This window comes from Coregonus clupeaformis, chromosome 18 (genome assembly GCF_020615455.1).
Source record: "Coregonus clupeaformis isolate EN_2021a chromosome 18, ASM2061545v1, whole genome shotgun sequence".
NCBI classification, from domain to species: Eukaryota; Metazoa; Chordata; class Actinopteri; order Salmoniformes; family Salmonidae; genus Coregonus; species Coregonus clupeaformis.
This window is the reverse complement of record NC_059209.1, coordinates 41,434,270-41,455,294: the sequence shown is the minus strand read 5'-3', so window position 1 is coordinate 41,455,294 and position 21,025 is coordinate 41,434,270. Positions and strand designations below refer to the sequence as shown.

General features: G+C 42.1%; 1 pseudogene; it reads right to left on the bottom strand.

Annotated features, from left to right (window-relative positions):
- Positions 1-1,771: 1,771 nt before the first annotated feature.
- Positions 1,772-4,706, bottom strand: LOC121530791 (annotated as a pseudogene).
- Between the last annotated feature and the right edge of the window lie 16,319 nt (positions 4,707-21,025).

Genomic DNA, 21,025 nt, shown 5'->3' with positions numbered 1-21,025 from the left:
ACAACTCTACTTTGTGTCACCACAAAGATGTCAAGTGACAAGCGAAAATGTATCTTTAGTTTCAGTTGAACAGCTGTGAGGCCGTTGTACTCTCTGTTGTGGAGAGGGGAAATGTGCTCTGTCTCTGCTGCTAACCACGCTCTTCAGAGGAAGTTCACAGTCACTTTTAGGTCACACCAAGACCAAGACCAGGGGCCACTTCACCCTCCTACATTGTTGCCAGATTGACCCTGTTAGAAGATATCCCCACCTGAAAGACCACAAAGCCAGATTGACCCTGCTAGAAGACATCCCCACCTGAAAGACCACAAAGCCTGACTGACCCCATTAGGATAAATCCCAGATAAATCCTCCCAGTGTCTCAGGTGTGATTCTCAGGAACCTCCCTGTTCTGTTGTTACATTATTTACAATTTAGGAGACCAGTGTCATTTAACGTGTGTGCGCGAGAATGCAAACATTTCTTTGTGCCGCACATGGTTTCCCATAAACCTTATCTACTTGACCCTACGCTACGCTACAGTACAGAGGACCCTAGTCTGACTGATCAGTGATGTGTAATCATTAACCTCTACTCCCTGCCATCTTATCAACCTCTAGGAGTTACTGGGGGCAGGTGGCAAAGTCCCATGAGCAGATTGGATATTTGCCATGTTGCCTTTTTATGAAGACAAGACAATCATGTAGAACTTGCTGGTAGAGAATAACTGAATTACTGTATGAAGTATTAGAACTTGTTGGGAGAGAATAACTGAATTACTGTATGAAGTATTAGAACTTGTTGGTAGGGAATAACTGAATTTGAGTTTTGCATATTTGAAGGAGCGCTGTACTCGAGAACCTGTTCTGCCTGCGTGGCAGGAATATGGCGGCTGAGTGTGCAATAACTGAGAAATCAACCCATTCCTGTTAGTCAACTTATTCTGTCAGCAATTTCTTTAAAAAATGCTTCAAATTTCTGTTGGTAGTGAATAACTGAATTACTGTATGAAGTATTCCACCTTCCGGAGACACTTGAAACCCCACCTCTTTAAGGAATACCTGGGATAGGATAAAGTAATCCTTCTACCCCACCACAAAGAAAGAAAAAAACATTGTAAAGTGGTTATCCCACTGGCTATAAGGTGAATGCACCAATTTGTAAGTCGCTCTGGATAAGAGCGTCTGCAAAATGACAAATGTAAAAAATGTAAATGTAAAGTATTAGAACTTCGAGAACACGTGTCTCTTTGGCATTGATGTGTAATACCGGTAAATGCTTTGGTTATTTCAAAACAAATCTTCTCTGCCAACCACACATCTAGAAATGATTTGCCCTGTAGAATAACTAAAACCTGGGGTCCTGTATATTATTGGAGTTTGAAAACATCTTGAGCCAGGCACAAACTTTGAAAAGTGTTTTTTTATATTTCCTATACTGCCTTTACAGGAGGGTTTCTCAAACGCAGTCCTCGGGACCAAGGGGCGCAAGTTTTGGTTTTTGCACCAACACCACAACTGATTCAAATTATCAAAGCTTGTTTATTTGAGTCAGCTGTGTAGTGCTGGAGCAAAAACATGCACCCAGGGCGGGTCCCCGAGGACCAAGTCAAAGGACAAGCCGAATGTTGGCTTCTTGGAGAACGCAACAGTAGCCAGTTAAAGACTTAACTTTATAAGCACGCTGTAGAATGTAGTGGAAATATATTCCCCAGACACAAGCTTTCCCCTTTCTGATAGTGTACCTCTAGTGTCAGTCCCAAACCTTCTCTGCATGACAGACCCAGACGAGATGCAATGCAAAGTTTTTTAATGCAGTAATTTTAGATCAACAAGGAGAGTGTTTAACAAAATGATACAGAGGAAAAGAAAGCATTTCTACATGCTAAAACAGATAACATACAGAAAACTCCAGAGCAGAATACACAAATAAATAAGTGTTTTTAGAACGATCAGTCCCCGTCCACAGCCAAATACAATGTACACAAATACTGGATGTATTTTCAACCACATTTCCCTGGAACCCCAACAATGTGTGGAAAGATTATTAAGCAATCTTACAAAACCACTAGCGATCGAGTAGTGATGCCAAATTAAGATGTCAAGAACTCCATCTCCCACAAGTCAATGCAGGACCGCCCATCGTACAGACCTGCTGTAATAAAGGAGATTACGCGCTTAACTTGTGTTTTTAAAACACGAGGTTAACTAGTATTAGCCTGGTCCCAGATAAGTTTGTACTGTAAAGCCAAAAGAATATAGCCATTGGCTCTACAGCAAAAACAGATCTGGGACCAGGCTATCACCTTGCTGCTTATACATCAATATAAAGCATGATCTACTGTAGTCACTTAACACTACATGAAAATAGCAGGGAGATCAATAGGTTGGATCATTGATTAATTGGGCCAATAAGGTTCACATCAGACGCTGATCAGCTGAGGGAACAGTTCATTGGCGAACACGTCATCCCAGGATCCCTCAGAGCAGAGGGGGGAGGACATGTCGCTGAATGGGGAAGGGGACTGCTCGTATCCGGAGTCACTGCAGGCATCCGTCAGGTAGGTGCCAGTCTTCTCCAGGCCGCCCAGGGCCAGGTCAGAGGTCGGCGAGACCGCGGACAGGAAGTCATCCAACACCCCGTGACTCTCAGGGATGATAACCACTTCCTCCGGCTCGTCTTTGACACACACCTCCACCTCGCCGACCTCCTCAGCCAAGGAGAAGGCCTCCTCCTCCATCTTTGTCACACTCTCCTCGTAATGCACTTCCTGCTGCCCGGGGGGTGACACCACCCCCTCCACAGGCTTGGTGTAGATGTGGTCGAAGTGGATCAGTTCATTAAGGGCCTCCAGCTTAACTGGTGTGGCCCCCAGAGCTGCAGGTGAGGGGGAAGGTACTCCTCCCCCCCCTCCGACCAGCAGCACCTCTTGCTCCTTGATCTCCTGCTCACTACACTCCCTGAGGAACAGCTCTGGGTCAAGGATGTCCAGAATGCCCAGCAATAGATCAGACTGGAGGAAATAAATAGAGAAGGAGAGGAGAGAGGATTACAACTCTGAACAGGGATAGAAGACCATACTTGGGTCTATGGGTGGATCTGGAAATGGCCACCAATAAACAAGACTGGGAACATTATTAAAAACTCTACTGGAAAAGCGCTTGGCTACATGAATCCAATCACTTACTATTCATTATTATAAAAAGTACTGGTATACGTTTTTTTCTCCAATTGACAAAGCCCATATCACACTACAAAATGTCTGTTTACATTAGCTGTAGCAGATAAAATGGTCTCAGTCTCACCTCAGAGTCTGTAGAGTCAGGACTGTCTGTATCCATTGGGAAATCTTCAGATTTGGGCATTGCTGGGCCTGCACCTGCTGCGGAGGCACACGTAGCCTGAGTACTGCAGACTCAGAAGACCCGATCCCCAAACCTGCATCAATCCCACTGGACGCCAACACCTGAACCTGAGGAGAGGTGTAATAACAGCCATTATTACTAATCCTAGGCTATGACAGATCTGACAGCCAACCAGGTGGCAACTTACTTCACCCCCACCCGCCATCTTCTGCATTAGTAGCAACTCCACCAATCCTCTTACCTCTTTGGCTTTGAGGGTGTCCAACCCCAGCCTCTGTCTCAGTGCCTCATTCTCGTTCACCAAGCCACACGTCTTTTGCCGTAACAGCCTGTTCTCAACGTGAAGTTTATTGTTCTAGAGAAGGAAAAACATGTGAACACCTCAGCCATTTACACCATGAGAAGTTACATGGTGTCGATCAATATCATTTACCTCCAACTCCAACGCCAGAACTTGTTCTTCCAGGTCCCCCATTTTGGCTTTTTTTCTGTCTCTGGCTGTCTGGGCTGCAACTCTGTTCTTGAGTTTCCTGAAGAGGACAGAAATTTGAAGCATTTCTTAAAGAAATTGCTGACAGAATAAGTTGACTAACAGGAATGGGTTGATTTCTCAGTTATTGCACACTCAGCCGCCATATTCCTGCCACGCAGGCAGAACAGGTTCTCGAGTACAGCGCTCCTTCAAATATGCAAAACTCAAATCCGTTGATAAGCGACACCTGTTGAACTTGATAATCTACCTTGTATTTTAATTTAGAATGTGCATGTTTTATTCTTAGCCTAGTTATTGGACAGACTGAGCAATGTTGTTCATGGAATCTTTCCTGAGGTGGGGCGTAGGGAGTAGCCGGCTTCCGTTGGACAATCAATTCACCATTGTTCCCCTTTGAGTCACAAGATGGATATGATCGCATTTGATTGTTAGATAATCATTAACCTAGGCCTAGTCATAAACATAATGTTACACTAAATACACACAATTGTCCCGGATTGAAACTAACCTGCGAAGTTGTTTTTCTTCAGGACTCAAATGAGTGAGTCTCTGTCTTTTTCGCAGGGGTGGCCCAGTTGTCGAATTTGAGTCGGAATCCGACGAATTCGCTTGGTTCGAAGCAGATGACGGCAAAACGACCGAAATTGCCCGGCTGTAGCCCTGTGTTGCGCTGGGAGAGCCATTCTGTTTCCCAGATATCAAGATTACTTTATGTCCCCCTGTTCCAGCTGTCACCACGACCATCTTGTTTATCCTTATGGACTTATATCGTTCAGAAATATTAGGGTATTTGTATTTATTTTTAAAGAAACCTAAGGTTTCTCTTAGCCTTTCGATCCCCTTCAGTTCTCAAATATAAAAAGGCAGTTCCGCTCGCAATCTATTTCTATAGTCGTGGTGAAATGTGATTGGCTCTCAGAGGCTGTGATGCGACAAAAGACGCTCTCTGATTTGTCATAGAGCAGATGTAATTCGCAATGCCTCCCCTTTCTTGTACGCATAATTTCCCGTCTAGGCTACGCCAGAGATATTAGAGAAAGGACCTCTGCCTGTGCTTGGCACCATTAACAAACCCGACCCGTCCAAAATTCCCAATAAAAATACCTAGAGGCAAGTATTTTCACCCTGGTGTATTAGGCTACTTTCTCTTTAGACAAATTGAAATGTATGTTTCCAAATAGCAAATTAGTTTCCTTTTGGAGTACTTTCTGAATTCTTTTTCTAGGCTCATTTATTCTTACGTTCTAACGTTGTACTTTCAACCACTTCTGACGTAGGCCTAGGCCTACATAATTGCAGTTGTAAAAGAAGACTATTGCAATGGAGTATTTTTTATAGAGAAGTCATTGCAGAAGGTTGCATCAGGCGTTTTCACCACTGTCACTAAATCCCCCCATTGGTTTGTCCTCCATCGTTCAATAATCAATGCTGTTTGTAAATGTATACTGAATTTAGATTACTCCCCTGCCATTGTACAATTACCATCCATCTCACTCATGTTTAGTGTATGCATTCAGGTCAAATAATGGAAAATAACGTTTTTTTTAGCATAGGATGGGATTGACTTGATTTTGATCATATAGGTCAATACTAGGGGAATTTTTATTACATGTTTTTGTCTTTTTATTCCCCAGTCCTTATTTGCATACAATATATATTCTCTGTTCGATGTCATGTGTCACTGGTATGTTGAAGGTAAGTTTATGATACAATGAGGAGGAACATCAGTTTGGGTATTTCCCCATACCTTCTCAGTAGTCCGACATCTTTAACAGTCCTTCAGTGAAGAAAGTGTGGCTTGGAATCCAGACAACTTGTTAAAGGTCCAGTGCAGCAGCTTTTATCTCATTATCACATTTCTGGGTAACAATTAAGTACCTTACTGTGATTGTTTTAAATTAAAATGGTCAAAAAGAAGCAAAAATAGCTTCTTAGAAAATAGCAATTTCTCAAACAAGAATTTTGCTAGGACTGTCTGGTAGTGGTCTGAGTGGGGAGGGGAAAACTGAAAACTAGCTGTTATTGGCAGAGGGGTTTGGAACTCTTTCTTATTGGTCTATTAACTAATTTATAATAATAATAATAATATGCCATTTAGCAGACGCTTTTATCCAAAGCGACTTACAGTCATGCGTGCATACATTTTTGTGAATTTACTACCTGGTGATCTCACTAGGCAGGCCAAAACTGCATCCCACCAAAACAGGCTGACATTTCAGGTGGTCTTTTCAAACAGCTCTCACACTAAAAGTGCATTATCTTAATTTTCACAATTTCACAGGATTATTCCAACATTTACATCAACATTTACATTTGAGTCATTTAGCAGATGCTCTTATCCAGAGAAAAGCACGTTTTTTGACTGCAATGGGCCTTTAAAACTATGTTGTTTAACTTTCCAAACACACACACTGCACAGGCACATGCGCACACACAAACACACACACTGCACAGGCACATGCGCACACACAAACACACACACTCTCTTGTGTTGGGATTTCATCATCCAACTGTAACAAGATGTTCAGCCTCTGATCTCTGACCATGAAATAGACTGAATTCTCCCGAATTTTCTGTTGACTTTTGCTTTTTTCCCCTCTTTTGATAATACAGACCACTTCATTCACTGTATTGTATATTCCATGTTATGCTTTTGACAGTCTGCATTTTAGTTTCATTGTTATAAAATGACTGTCTGGGATTGTTATGTACAGACTTTCTGAGTATGTGATCTTTGTTATGTGATTCTTCATTGCCCATTCAGTTTTATGTATTAAAAGACAAATGATGACAAAACGTAACCTCTTTGTAGACCTCTATCAATTATTTATGAGGGAAATACCAGCAGAATGAAATGCAACAAGCACACGTAGCCTACTGTTACATATTGTGTTGGGTTTTGTTTCCAGTGTCAGTGGCTATTCACTGTGTTTCAGAGACCAATGTAGGCCTAAACTCTTACTATGTTCAATCAATCAATCAAATGTTTTTTACATCAGCAGTTGTCACACAGTTCTATACAGATACCCAGCTTAAAACTCCAGAGAGCAAGCAATGCAGATGCAGAAGCACAGTGGCTAGGAAAAACTCCCTAGAAAGGCAGGAACCTAGGAAGAAACCTAGAGAGGTTCATAGATGACCAGCAGGCTCAATAGAGGGTGCAGCAGTTCAACACCTCAGGAGTAAATGTCAGTTGGCTTTTCATATCCGAGCATTCAGAGGTCGAGACAGCAGATCCGAGGGGGAGAGAGAGAGAGAGCAAGAGGGAGGGAGGGAGGGAGAGAGAGAGAAAGTGAGAAAAAGAGAGAGAGCTCGAGAGAGAGAAAGTCGAAACAGCAGGTCTGGGACAAAGTAGCACGTCCGGTGAAACAGGTTCTCTTGACCAGTATGTTGAGAATCGGGGCCACAACACGGGTTAACAAGTTAACAACTAGTCCACATGACCCTGTATTTTCTGAACGACTTGGGGATATTTAAGCAATAAGGCACGGGGGTGGTATATGGCCAATATACCATGGCTAAGGGCTGTTCTTAGGGACGACACAATGCGGAGTTCCTGGACACAGCCCTTAGCCGTGGTATATTGGCCATTTACCACAAACCCCTAAGGTGCCTTATTGATATTATTAACAGATTACCAAAGTAATTAGAGCAGTAAAATTACATGTTTTGTCATACCCATGGTATATGGTCTGATACCCCACGGCTGTCAGCCAATTAGCATTCAGGGATTGAACCACCCAGTTTATAATTGTCTTCAAACAATTTGCATCTATACTATCTAAAGCTGATGGGGTTTACAAGGTGTAATTCTGCCCCTGAGTATGTCACCTCAGTGCAACAGGAACTGCTAGAGAAAACAGGCTGTTAGCATTGCTTTACGACCCACTGGTGAATCAACATCTGAGAAAGTCTCTTCTTTGGTATTCTCATGTTTACACATCGTGTGGGAGAAAAAACAGGATGCACTGTCTGAAGCTTCTGTTACTCAGAAAGTTCACAGGCTTCCCAAATGCTGATATTTTTCTACTAATTGGTCTTTTTACCAATCACATAAGATCTTTTCACATCAGATCTTTTTCAGAGCTGACCTGATTGGTCATAAGACCAATTAGTGTAAAAAAAAGACCAGAATTGGGCTACCTGTGTAAACGCAGCCTATGTAATATTATACAAGACAACATGGGCCATATGAGTAGCCTTACACTTGTCAGTGGTGTTTATTTTAATTTTATTTATGTTACCTTTATTTAACTAGGCAAGTCAGTTAAGAACAAATTCTTATTTACAATGACGGCCTACAGTGGTGTAAAGTACTTAAGTAAAAATACTTTAAAGTACTACTTAAGTCGTTTTTTGGGGTATCTGTATTTACTTTACTGTTTATATATATATTTTTTACAACTTTTACTTTTACTCCACTACATTGTAGAAAGAAAATTATGTACTTTTTACTCCATACATTTTCCCTGACACACAAAAGTACTCGTTACATTTCAAATGCTTAGCAGGACAGGGAAATGGTCCAATTCATCCCTACTGCCTCTGATCTGGCAGACTCACTAAACACAAATGCTTTGTTTGTAAATTATGTCTGAGTGTTGGAGTGTGCCCCTAGATATCCGTAAATTAAAATAGCAAGAAAATCTTGCCGTCTCGTTTGCTTAATATAAGGAAGGTGAAATGATTTGTACTTTTACTTTTGATACTTAAGTATATTTTAGCAATTACATTTACTTTTGATACTTAAGTATATTTAAAACCAAATACTTTTAGACATTTACTCAAGTAGTATTTTAATGTGTGACTTTCACTTTTACTTGAGTCATTTTCTATTAAGCTATCTTTACTTTTACTCAAGTATGACAGTTGGGTACTTTTTCCACCACTGACACTTGTAAGGATGTTATAAATCCCTGTACCACTACTGATAGATTGGTTATATTTAACTTGGGAAGTTGTTGGGGAACCCCCCCTGTTACTTGAGTTGCTGAGAGATGAGTGTCATGTGTATACATATAAAAGAGGTTCTGTGGAATAAGGTAACATAAGATAACATAAGATAACTTTGTAAGTAAGCCTCGCTCCTGTTTCTGTAGCGTGGGGCAGCTTGATGTACAAGTACACCCCCTAGTCAGAACGCTAGTCTGAGCCCTGAGCCAAACCAAATATACTAAACTGCCACAGGGACTGGTGCATTTCATGAATATACAGCACATCCTGTATGGGATCCTAGATATCCTGCTGCCCGACCCCACCACCCTCAGGTATCTATCTGGATTATCTACTATCTGTCGTGGTTTGGGAAAGTAAATAAAGGTTAACCAAATGTAAAACTGAAAGAGGGTGAAGAGTTCCAGTGAAGAGTATTTTCAAAAGTAAATGTGATGTACAGGTATTTAGTATGATATATTTTTATTGAGAATGACTCATAGTTTCACAGTTAAATCCAAACTTGAGATGCATGTGTTTCGTTAAAAATTTGACAGCCCAAGTTTTAACTCATATTTTCATGTGAAAAAAATGCATTGATATCCATGATAGATTGGTGTAATAATTGCTATCAATTTAGGATTCAGTGCATTCTGATTATGGTGTTTTTAGGAGATCAGTAGAGTTTACAGAAGCACAATTAGGCCAGTGTGTTGTGTGAAGGGATACAGTACTATGCAGCTAAAGGAGCGGTTTTAAGAACACTCTCTTTACTCAGCAATCACTGAGTTTGTTTAGCCTAATGATCCAGGGTTTGGTTAATCTAGAGAGAGAGAGAGGCACTGAGAGGTACCATGTCCACAGTAAACCTAGTGACCCGCCCTATAGTTCCCAAACCAGACCAGACCCAGCCTATATAATCACTATGTACAAGCACCAGGAGGGAGAGGAGGTAGGGAGAGACCCCAACCCTGCCCGGAACACACCAGAGACAGGCCTTATATGATTAGGGGGTTAGGGGTTCTGAATTACAGACCTCTGTTCATATAGGCTTAGTTATCCCCCATAATAACCCCCAGAGAACGAGAGTGTACAAGGCATTTATGTTCATTTATAACCTTCAGAGAGCACAAGGCATACAGTGGGGAGATCAAGTATTTGATACACTGCCGATTTTGCAGGTTTTCCTACTTACAAAGCATGTAGAGGTCTGTAATTTTTTTATCATAGGTACACTTCAACTGTGAGAGACGGAATCTAAAACAAAAATCCAGAAAATCACATTGTATGATTTTTAAGTAATTAATTTGCATTTTATTGCATGACATAAGTATTTGATCACCTACCAACCAGTAAGAATTCCGGCTCTCACAGACCTGTTAGTTTTTCTTTAAGAAGCCCTCCTGTTCTCCACTCATTACCTGTATTAACTGCACCTGTTTGAACTCATTACCTGTATAAAAGACACCTGTCCACACACTCAATCAAACAGACTCCAACCTCTCCACAATGGCCAAGACCAGAGAGCTGTGTAATGACATCAGGGATAAAATTGTAGACCTGCATAAGGCTGGGATGGGCTACAGGACAATAGGCAAGCAGCTTGGTGAGAAGGCAACAACTGTTGGCGCAATTATTAGAAAATTGAAGAAATTCAAGATGACAGTCAATCACCCTCGGTCTGGGGCTCCATGCAAGATCTCACCTCGTGGGGCATCAATGATCATGAGGAAGGTGAGGGATCAGCCCAGAACTACACGGCAGGACCTGGTCAATGACCTGAAGAGAGCTGGGACCACAGTCTCAAAGAAAACCATTAGTAACACACTACGCCGTCATGGATTAAAATCCTGCAGCGCACGCAAGGTCCCCCTGCTCAAGCCAGCGCATGTCCAGGCCCATCTGAAGTTTGCCAATGACCATCTGGATGATCCAGAGGAGGAATGGGAGAAGGTCATGTGGTCTGATGAGACAAAAATATAGTTTTTTGGTCTAAACTCCACTCGCCATGTTTGGAGGAAGAAGAAGGATGAGTACAACCCCAAGAACACCATCCCAACCGTGAAGCATGGAGGTGGAAGCATCATTCTTTGGGGATGCTTTTCTGCAAAGGGGACAGGACGACTGCACCATATTGAGGGGAGGATGGATGGGGCCATGTATCGCGAGATCTTGGCCAACAACCTCCTTCCCTCAGTAAGAGCATTGAAGATGGGTCGTGGCTGGGTCTTCCAGCATCACAACGACCCGAAACCCACAGCCAGGGCAACTAAGGAGTGGCTCCGTAAGAAGCATCTCAAGGTCCTGGAGTGGCCTAGCCAGTCTCCAGACCTGAACCCAATAGAAAATCTTTGGAGGGAGCTGATAGTCCGTATTGTCCAGCGACAGCCCCGAAACCTGAAGGATCTGGAGAAGGTCTGTATGGAGGAGTGGGCCAAAATCCCTGCTGCAGTGTGTGCAAACCTGGTCAAGACCTACAGGAAACGTATGATCTCTGTAATTGCAAACAAACGTTTCTGTACCAAATATTAAGTTCTGCTTTTCTGATGTATCAAATACTTATGTCATGCAATAAAATGCAAATTAATTGCTTAAAAATCATACAATGTGATTTTCTGGATTTTTGTTTTAGATTCCATCTCTCACAGTTGAAGTGTACCTATGATAAAAATGACAGACCTCTACATGCTTTGTAAGTAGGAAAACCTGCAAAATCGGCAGTGTATCAAATACTTGTTCTCCCCACTGTGTATCATTGTTCTGTTCCATTCCAGAACACTTATGGGTTCCAGATGTGACATAACTGTGCTGTAACATACAACCCCAGCTAAGCAGTATCATGTGTAAGATATATGGCACAGTCAAAATGTTTTGTGTTAAAAGTTTTTAATAACTATTAAAAAAGGGCTAGACAAAATCAGACCACAACAACCATCCAATAAACAGACAAACACTCATTCCAACTCTGAAAAAGATCACCATTCAGTGAAAAAGGTTTGTTGTAGCCTATTGTTTTGCTTCGTCTGAATCTACATTGATCCACACAGTGCAGTATTCCAGGTACGCCTGGTTACAACAGTCTAAGCAGTGGATGCGGGATCTCTAGTCTCATTGGTAAACATTGACGCCCATGTGTGCCCAGCAGGGCTTGTCCTGACCTCCAGCACCGTCAGCTGCCCTGTGTTGGGTAGACAATAGCGGTGATCAGCGTCACACCCTGATAAAACCTGTCCTGGACAGTGGTGATGGGGCAATGATGATAAGTGTTTAAGCGCCTCCTGATCACACTCTACAGTTAACACACCCAGTATAGAGTCTACTATACTGTTTACCCTGGCTGGAGCCTCCCCTGCATTTTATCTCTTTCTGGTCACCACTGTCTTCCTTTTTCCGTGTTTCTGTCTGTCTTTCGCTCTTTCTCTGTCTCTCTCTCTCTTTTGGAAGTTGGGACAGTGTCCAGCTGTGGGGGGGGCCATGATGTTTACCCATTTCTTGATCACACTGTACGGCAGCACACACCCTGCTATGGTGTTGATATTGGCTGTAGCCTTCCCAGCCGCTTCAGAGTTTCTCAGTTCCTCAGTTCCTCAGTTTCACAGTTTCTCCGTTTCTCGCTCTGTTGCTCCTGTGTCTCTCTGTTGCTCTCTGTCTTTCTGAATGTTTCTCTCTGTACTTCTCTCATCGTTTGCAGTCTTTCTTTCTCTTTCTGTATTTCTCTTGTAACACTTTTTGTTGTGAAATTGTGTCAATTGTAATGTAATTCCAAGTGTACAGTCATGGTCAAAAGTTTTGAGAATGACACAAATATTAATTTTCACAAAGTCTGCTCCCTCAGTTTTTATGATGGCAATTTGCATATACTCCAGAATGTTATGAAGAGTGATCAGATGAATTGCAATTAATTGTAAAGTCCCTCTTTGCCATGAAAATGAACTTAATCCCAAAAAAACATTTCCACTGCAGTTCAGCCCTGCCACAAAAGGACCAGCTGACATCATGTCAGTGATTCTCTCATTAACACAGGTGAGAGTGTTGACGAGGGCAAGGCTGGAGATCACTACAGACTGGAAGCTGTAAAAGGAGGGTGGTGCTTGAAATCATTGTTCTTCCTCTGTTAACCATGGTTACCTGCAAGGAAACACATGCCGTCATCATTGCTTTGCACAAAAAGGGCTTCACAGGCAAGGATATTGCTGCTAGTAAGATTGCACATGAATCAACCATTTATCGGAACATCAAGAACATCAAGGAGAGAGGTTCAATTGTTGTGAAGAAGGCTTCAGGGCGCCCAAGAAAGTCCAGCAAGCGCCAGGACCGTCTCCTAAAGTTGATTCAGCTGCGGGATCGGGGCACCACCAGTGCAGAGCTTGCTCAGGAATGGCAGTAGGCAGGTGTGAGTGCATCTGCACGCACAGTGAGGCAAAGACTTTTGGAGGATGGCCTGGTGTCAAGAAGGGCAGCAAAGAAGCCACTTCTCTCCAGGAAAAACATCAGGGACAGACTGATATTCTGCAAAAGGTAGAGGGATTGGACTGCTGAGGACTGGGGTAAAGTCATTTTCTCTGATGAATCCCCTTTCCGATTGTTTGGGGCATCCGGAAAACACCTTGTCCGGAGAAGACAAGGTGAGCGCTACCATCAGTCCTGTGTCATGCCAACAGTAAAGCATCCTGAGACCATTCATGTGTGGGGTTGCTTCTCAGCCAAGGGACTGGGCTCACTCACAATTTTGCCTAAGAACACAGCCATGAATAAAGAATGGTACCAACACATCCTCAGAGAGCAACTTCTCCCAACCATCCAATAACAGTTTGGTGACGACCAATGCCTTTTCCAGCATGATGGAGCACCTTGCCAAAAGTGATAACTAAGTGGCTCGGGGAACAAACAGTGGCGGCTCCTGAAAAAATTCTCAGGGGGGGCAATTTTTCTGATGATTTAGGTGACCTACACACATTTTTAAAAAGATATGTCCAGCAACAACATGAAGACAGGGGCAGCATATAAGTCAATACCAGAAGCATTTATTGACTGATCTCAAAAGTGTTGGCTTACAAAATCAAAATAAGTTATCACAGTAAAAATAATCAAGGGTGTTCTTTCACATTCCTCAACACTGCATAAACAATATGCATTTCCATAAACAAATGAAATATCAGCTGAAAATACAGCATCTTGGTATTTGTTCAGATTGCAGGATCAACAAGAGCTTTTACCACATTTTTTTGCCTCATGGTTGAATTGGAAATATGTGCACCTGAGCATAATTCACAACAAGTAAGCAGGAGCTTTTGATAGAGGCTACTGAAAACATTGATGCAAGTTATTGGTAATAAGACATTTTTATAGACTTCCATATTCTGCCCTCTTGTATAGATTTGTGAAAATGAACAGTGATAGACATTTTGCCTGAAAACAGAATTTGAAAGTAATTTCTAGAAATGGTAAACACAGCTATCTGTATGGCTTTGTAAAAATGAACAACCATATTCTGGCCAATTGTATAGATTTGTAAATATGAACAACCATATTCTGGCCAATTGTATAGATTTGTAAAAATGAACATGAACAGATTATTTTTTGAAAAACTTTTTTTTAAATGAAAAATAACTATTTTAAACAACATCAACTGTGAACTGATTTGGGCGTGTGTGTGTTAAAGAGACAGACAGGGAGGGACAAAGAGAGAGAGAGGCTACATTACTTGTACTGAAACTGTTCTCTTCTCTGTTTCAATACAGCAAAGCGTTCAATGACTTGTGAAAATGAAAGATCGAATGATATTGTTTAATCTTACCTTATGGCCTGCACACTGCTTGTGAAGCTGTCGAGGGCACGTTTGATAAAGACAGCATCGATGTCCTTCTTCTGTAGCTTCTGGTACAGAATGTCGACGTGGGGGCATGATTTTGTGAAAAAGCCGCAGGAAAAAAATAAAATCTTCATCATCCTCACGTAGCCAGATGCCTCTCTCACGGTGGGCTGGTAGCAGAAAACTGCATTAGCTACATCGCAGCCTGCTAGCCAGATTTTTCGTTCATACCAATTTTTGGAAAATCCTCGGGTGTAGGACTTTCCCCCCTTTAGTAGAAACCTGTTGAATTATTAAATTTGGTCTGGGAGGTCCTAATTGTTTCGTTGCCAATTTATCTTGATTTGTTCGCCGACAAAAGGAACTTCTTTCAAAGAGACAATCGAGTTGCACTGCCATTTTGACAGTAGTAGTGAATTGATTGATGAGGCTACCCGCTCTTTTTTTAGTTACGTTCATGGTTATGTTACGTATGACGAAAGCGCGTAAGTGCAAGCCCTCAGAAACCCATAGAGATTGTATTGAAAGCTCTGATATTTGAAAAAAATTGATTTTACATTAGAGGCTATGAGAGACTTCTGGGCGATTTTCAACCTGACTGAAATCGCCCCAAAACGGGCGGGGACATTTGAAGCACGACTTTAGCCTGATTGGACATTTAGTGGCAGATCAGACGTCTAGATTAGAACACTGATAACTACTGTTGCCGTGATATAATTGATTAGGAAAAAAATCCCTTTATTTTCCCGTTTGGCAGTGCGTCGCCCATATCGCCCTAATGAACACACCGCCCCTGGGAACAAAACATCAACATTTTGGGTCCATGGCCAGGAAACACCCCAGACCTTAATCCCATTGAGAACTTGTGGTCAATCCTCAAGAGGCGGGTGGACAAACAAAAACCCACACATTTTGACAAACTCCAAGTACTGATTATGCAAGAATTGGCTGCCATCAGTCAGGATGTGGCCCAGAAGTTAATTGACAGCATGCCAGGGCGGATTGCAGAGGTCTTGAAAAAGAAGGGTCAACACTGGAAATATTGACTCTTTGCATAAACTTAATGTAATTGTCAATAAAAGCCTTTGACACTTATGGAATGCTTGTAATTATACATCAGTATACCATAGTAACATCTGACAAAAATATCTAAAAACACTGAAGCAGCGAACTTTGTGAAGACCAATACTTGTGTCATTCTCAAAACTTTTGACCACGACTGTATTCTTAATATGGGTGTGTGCGAATAACCGAATATGTACAATAACCTGCTTGATAACTTAGCCCTTAAATAGGCAACTTTTATTATGTGACATTAGAGCGTGTGTCAAACTCATTCCACGAAGGGCCGAGTGTCTGCAGGTTTTCGCTCCACCCTTGTACTTGATCGATGCATTAAGGTAACTAATCACCTCACCTGGTTGTCTAGGTCTTAATTATAGGAAAAATGTAAAACCCTCAGACACTCGGTCCTCCGTGGAATGAGTTTGACACCCCTGTATTAGAGGAACCATTGGGCCTTCATGTGGGTGTTATTCTTCACCTCTCCTCACTCTCTGATAAGATATCCACATTTCGTACGTTTCCCCTGTAGATAAAACAAGTTATTGAACCAAGATGCTCAGTGGCTCTGCATAGTGCTCATAAGCCCTTATAATAAGCCCTTATAATAAGCGTATAAGCCCTTATAGTTGCTTATTAAGGGTCCTTATATAAATGCTTATATACAGTGCATTGGGAAAGTATTCAGACCCCTTGATTTTTTCCACATTTTGTTACGTTACAGCCTTATTATAAAATTGATAAAATAGTTTTTTCCTCTCGTCAATCTACACACAATACCCCATAATGACAAAGCAAAAACAGGTTTTTAGAAATGTTAAAACATTTATTAAAACAAAAAAATGGAAATATCACATTTACATAACTATTCAGACCCTTTACTCAGTACTTTGTTGAAGCACCTTTGGCAGCAATTAAAGCCTCGGGTCTTGTTGTGACGCTACAAGCTTGGCACACATGTATTTGGGGAGTTTCTCCCATTCTTCTCTGCAGATCCTCTCAAACTCTGTCAGGTTGGATGGGGAGCGTCGCTGCACAGCTATTTTCAGGTCTCCCCATTGATGTTCGATTGGGTTCAAGTCCGGGCTCTGGCTGGGCTACTCAAGGACATTCAGAGATACTTGTCCGAAAGCCACTCCTGCGTTGTCTTGGCTGTGTGCTTAGGGTCATTGTCCTGTTGGAAGGTGAACCTTTGCCCCAGTCTGAGGTCCTGAGCGCTCTGGAGCAGGTTTTCATCAAGGATCTCTCTGTACTTTGCTCCATGCATCTTTCCCTCTATCCTGACTAGTCTCCCAGTCCCTGCCGCTGAAAAACATCCCACAGCATGATGCTGCCACCACCATGCTTCACAGTAGGGATGGTGCCAGGTTTCCTCCAGATGTGACGCTTGGCATTCAGGCCAACGAGTTCAATCTTGGTTTCATCAGACCAGAGAATCTTGTTTCTCATGGTCTGAGTCCTTTAGGTGCCTTTAGGTGCCTTTTGGCAAACTCCAAGCGGGCTGTCATGTGCCTTTTACTGAGGAATGGCTTCCGTCTGGCCACTCCACCATAAAGGTCTGATTGGTGGAGTGCTGCAGAGATGGTTGTCCTACTTGAAGGTTCTCCCATCTCCACAGAGGAACTCTGGAGCTCTGTCAGAGTGACCATCGGGTTCTTGGTCACCTCCCTGACCAAGGCCCTTCTCCCCCAATTGCTCAGTTTGGCTGGGCGGCCAGCTCTAGGAAGGGTCTTGGTGGTTCCAAACTTCTTCCATTTAAGAATGATGGATGCCACTGTGTTCTTGGGGACCTTCAATGCTGAATAATTTTTTGGGTAACCTTCCCCAGATCTGTGCCTCGACACAATCCTGTCTCTGAGCTCTACGGACAATTCCTTCGACCTCATGGCTTGGTTTTTGCTCTGACTTGCACTGTCAACTGTGGGACCTTATATAGACAGGTGTGTGCCTTTCCAAATCATGTCCAATCAATTGAATTTACCACAGGTGGACTCCAATCAAGTTGTAGAAACATCTCAAGGATGATCAATGGAAACAGGATGCACCTGAGCTCAATCTCAAGAGTCATAGCAAAGGGTCTGAATACTTATGTAAATAAGGTATTTCTGTATTTAATTTTTTAATACATTTGCAAAAATTTCTAAAAACCTATTTTCACTTTGTCATTATTGGGTATTGTCTGTAGAAAAAGTAATTCATTTAATCAATTTTAGAATAAGGCTGTAACGTAACAAAATGTGGAAAAAGTCAATGGGTCTGAATACTTTCCGCATGCACTGTATATATATGTTTTACTATTTCCTTGCCAACGTGAAGGAGATGCAGCAGGTGTACGTAATCTCTGAACCAGGCCATCTTTCTGTATGACAACTCAATCAAATTATAAACAAATAACTTTTTACGCTCATCTGTCAAATATTTTCTGGTCAAAGATGACATTTCTTGCAGTTAATTGAGCGGCTAATGTTGGGAAAACGTGACGCTTTTGAGCCTAAACAATTTGCTGTGTAAATTGACCTAAATCCACTAGCAGAATAGTGTTCATTGTCAACCCCCCCATAATTGTTTTAGGGTCTCTGCCAGGACTTTGTTAGGTGGATAAGCTACGCTTTGTTCACCGCCAGTAGAGCTGACATAGCGCTCTTTTTGTTTCTGTGCCCCCATCACATTTTGCCCTGCCCTCACTGTAGCTGCATACTGTCTGCCTCAACAACAACAACAACCCAGATACCAACACCAAGCGTTTAGAAGCTGTAGTAGAAGTAGTAGAGTGAAATCCTGACGTAGTTGACATGATCATGTATGTTAAACTAGAGGGTCACTAGGCTATCTAGAACTCAGGGATTAACACAAACATAGACACATGCATTCAAACACACGATAACATACGCACTATACACACATGTACACATTGATTTTGTGTTATAGGTATGTGGTAGTAGAGTAGAGGGCTGAGGGCACACACTTAATATGTTGTGAAATCTGTTATGAATGTATTGTAATGTTTTAAAAATGTATAACTGCCTCAATTTTGCTGGAGGCAGCAGCTAATGGGGATCCATAACAAATATAATGGAATTACTGTACACAGTATGTGTTGGTGCAGAGGAGTTGAGGATGTAGAGGTGTTGAGGATGTAGAGGTGTTGAGGATCTAGAGGAGTTGAGGATCTAGAGGTGTTGAGGATGTAGAGGTGTTGAGGGTGCAGAGGAGTTGAGGATGTAGAGGTGTTGAGGATCTAGAGGTGTTGAGGATGTAGACGTGTTGAGGATCTAGAGGTGTTGAGGATCTAGAGGTGTTGAGGATGTAGAGGTGTTGAGGATGTAGAGGTGTTGAGGATGTAGAGGTGTTGAGGATGTAGAGGTGTTGAGGATCTAAAGGTGTTGAGGATGTAGAGGTGTTGAGGTTCTAGAGGTGTTGAGGATGTAGAGGTGTTGAGGTTCTAGAGGTGTTGAGGTTCTAGAGGTGTTGAGGACCTAGAGGTGTTGAGGATCTAGAGGTGTTGAGGTTCTAGAGGTGTTGAGGTTCTAGAGGTGTTGAGGTGGGGGCTCTAGAGGTGTTGAGGGTCTAGTACTGAAAATATCAGGCATGGGTAAACCTATGAGACAAACCCCTGTGGCAGTGGGGTTTCACATGCACACATAGCATATCTGCAGGATGTATTTGAATGTAGATTTTCAAAAAGCATGATACTCAAACCATGACTTAAGTAATATGTCATGCCACATACAGGCATGTTGATATGGTACTTGTGCAGTATATCATATTACTGCACAGCATTTTGATTGGGGTCCAAGAAACACAAGAAAATGATATTGCATTGAAGAATGACATTACAATTAGTTGTTCCAAACAGTTCTCCTTTTAAGCATCCATCTGATCAGATAATGATGCTGGACTTAACCGTTCTAATGCAGAATCATTGTCTGATGCAACACTGTGGATAAAAAAGGAGGAAATTCAGCTCTCTCTTACTTTTACCAGCCTATAATCATGACTAGCATATTATTGTGTTATAACCGACATGTCCACTTCCTCAAATGACTAAAGACATATAATTCACCACACACTGTCCCTAGTGTGACCCTGCACATTGATCTGGTACTGCTACTTCCTGTATATAGCTCCCACATTGATCTGGTACTGGTATTCCCTGTATTAGTTATACATTGATCTGGAACTGGTACTTCCTGTTTATAGCTCCACATTCATCTGGTACTGGTACTTCCTGTATATAGCTCCATTCTTGTGTATTTTATCCCTCCTGTGCTATTATTGTAATTGTACTTATTTTTTAACTCTGCATCGTTGGGAAGGGCTAGTAAGCGGTTCACAGTAAAGCCTACAACTTGACGGCATGTGACAGATAAAAGTTGAACGCGTACCTCAATGCTTTGACTGCTCCCTGGTGGTGACAACAATCCTGGAGTATTCTTGGAGTAGTGTGAAACAGTGAAGTTGCCCCTAAATGCTGATCTTGGGTCAGTTTTGCATTTCCCCCACAAATGGTTAAGGTTAGGCTTGGGGGAGGGGAAGCTGATCCTAGATCTGTACCCAGGGGGAACTTCACCCCGGAGCAGGGGTATAATCATTAGTCCAAAAATATTTTTTGCGACGAAAACAGTTTACTCCAAACGGAAAACGTTTTGCAAGAAAACTAGAGTTTCTATTGGACAAATTCAGGTAGGTCCCTCCCAGTTTCGTTCCTTTTGCTTCCGTTTGGTTCCTAGTGATTACACCCCAGTGTTCTCGTCTTGGGGTGAATCTTAATTGTATTTCCTTGATTACTTGCGTCCTCGCTCCTCAGTCGCGCTCATCTCAAAAAACATGGATATTGTCCGTCAATGCACCTTGGATCCTCTCCTCCGATGCATTTTGAGGAGGACAGGAATCAAGGATAAACAATTGAGATTCACTCTTAGTTTTGAATATGGTTCTCTTTAGCATGTTGTTTCCCGCCCACTAGGTGGAGACAGATCAGAAGCAGTGTTCCAAGTTCTGGGCAAGAAGACGACAGTCAGGATGCGTCCCAAATCGCACCCTATTCCCTATATAGTCTACTACTTTTGACCAAGGTGCACTTTTGTGGCATAGCTTCGGAGTAGTCTTCAAAATATAAGTAATATCCTGTCTCTCTCAGTTAACTCCAGGCCAGTCAAAGACTATGATTAAGTTGTGTGGTTTAAAATATTCCGTATATATGCTTTCCTCCCAAAGTTTTCTATCCAAAAGAGATGTAGGCCTGTACCAGATTTAAGATATCACTTCTAATCAACACTGTACTGTTGTGGATTTCCCTGAATGAAGATGAAAAGGTTTGGGGGAAAAAAAACACCACAATGTGATTTACTTGAATAAAACTGTATATTTTACAGATCTTTG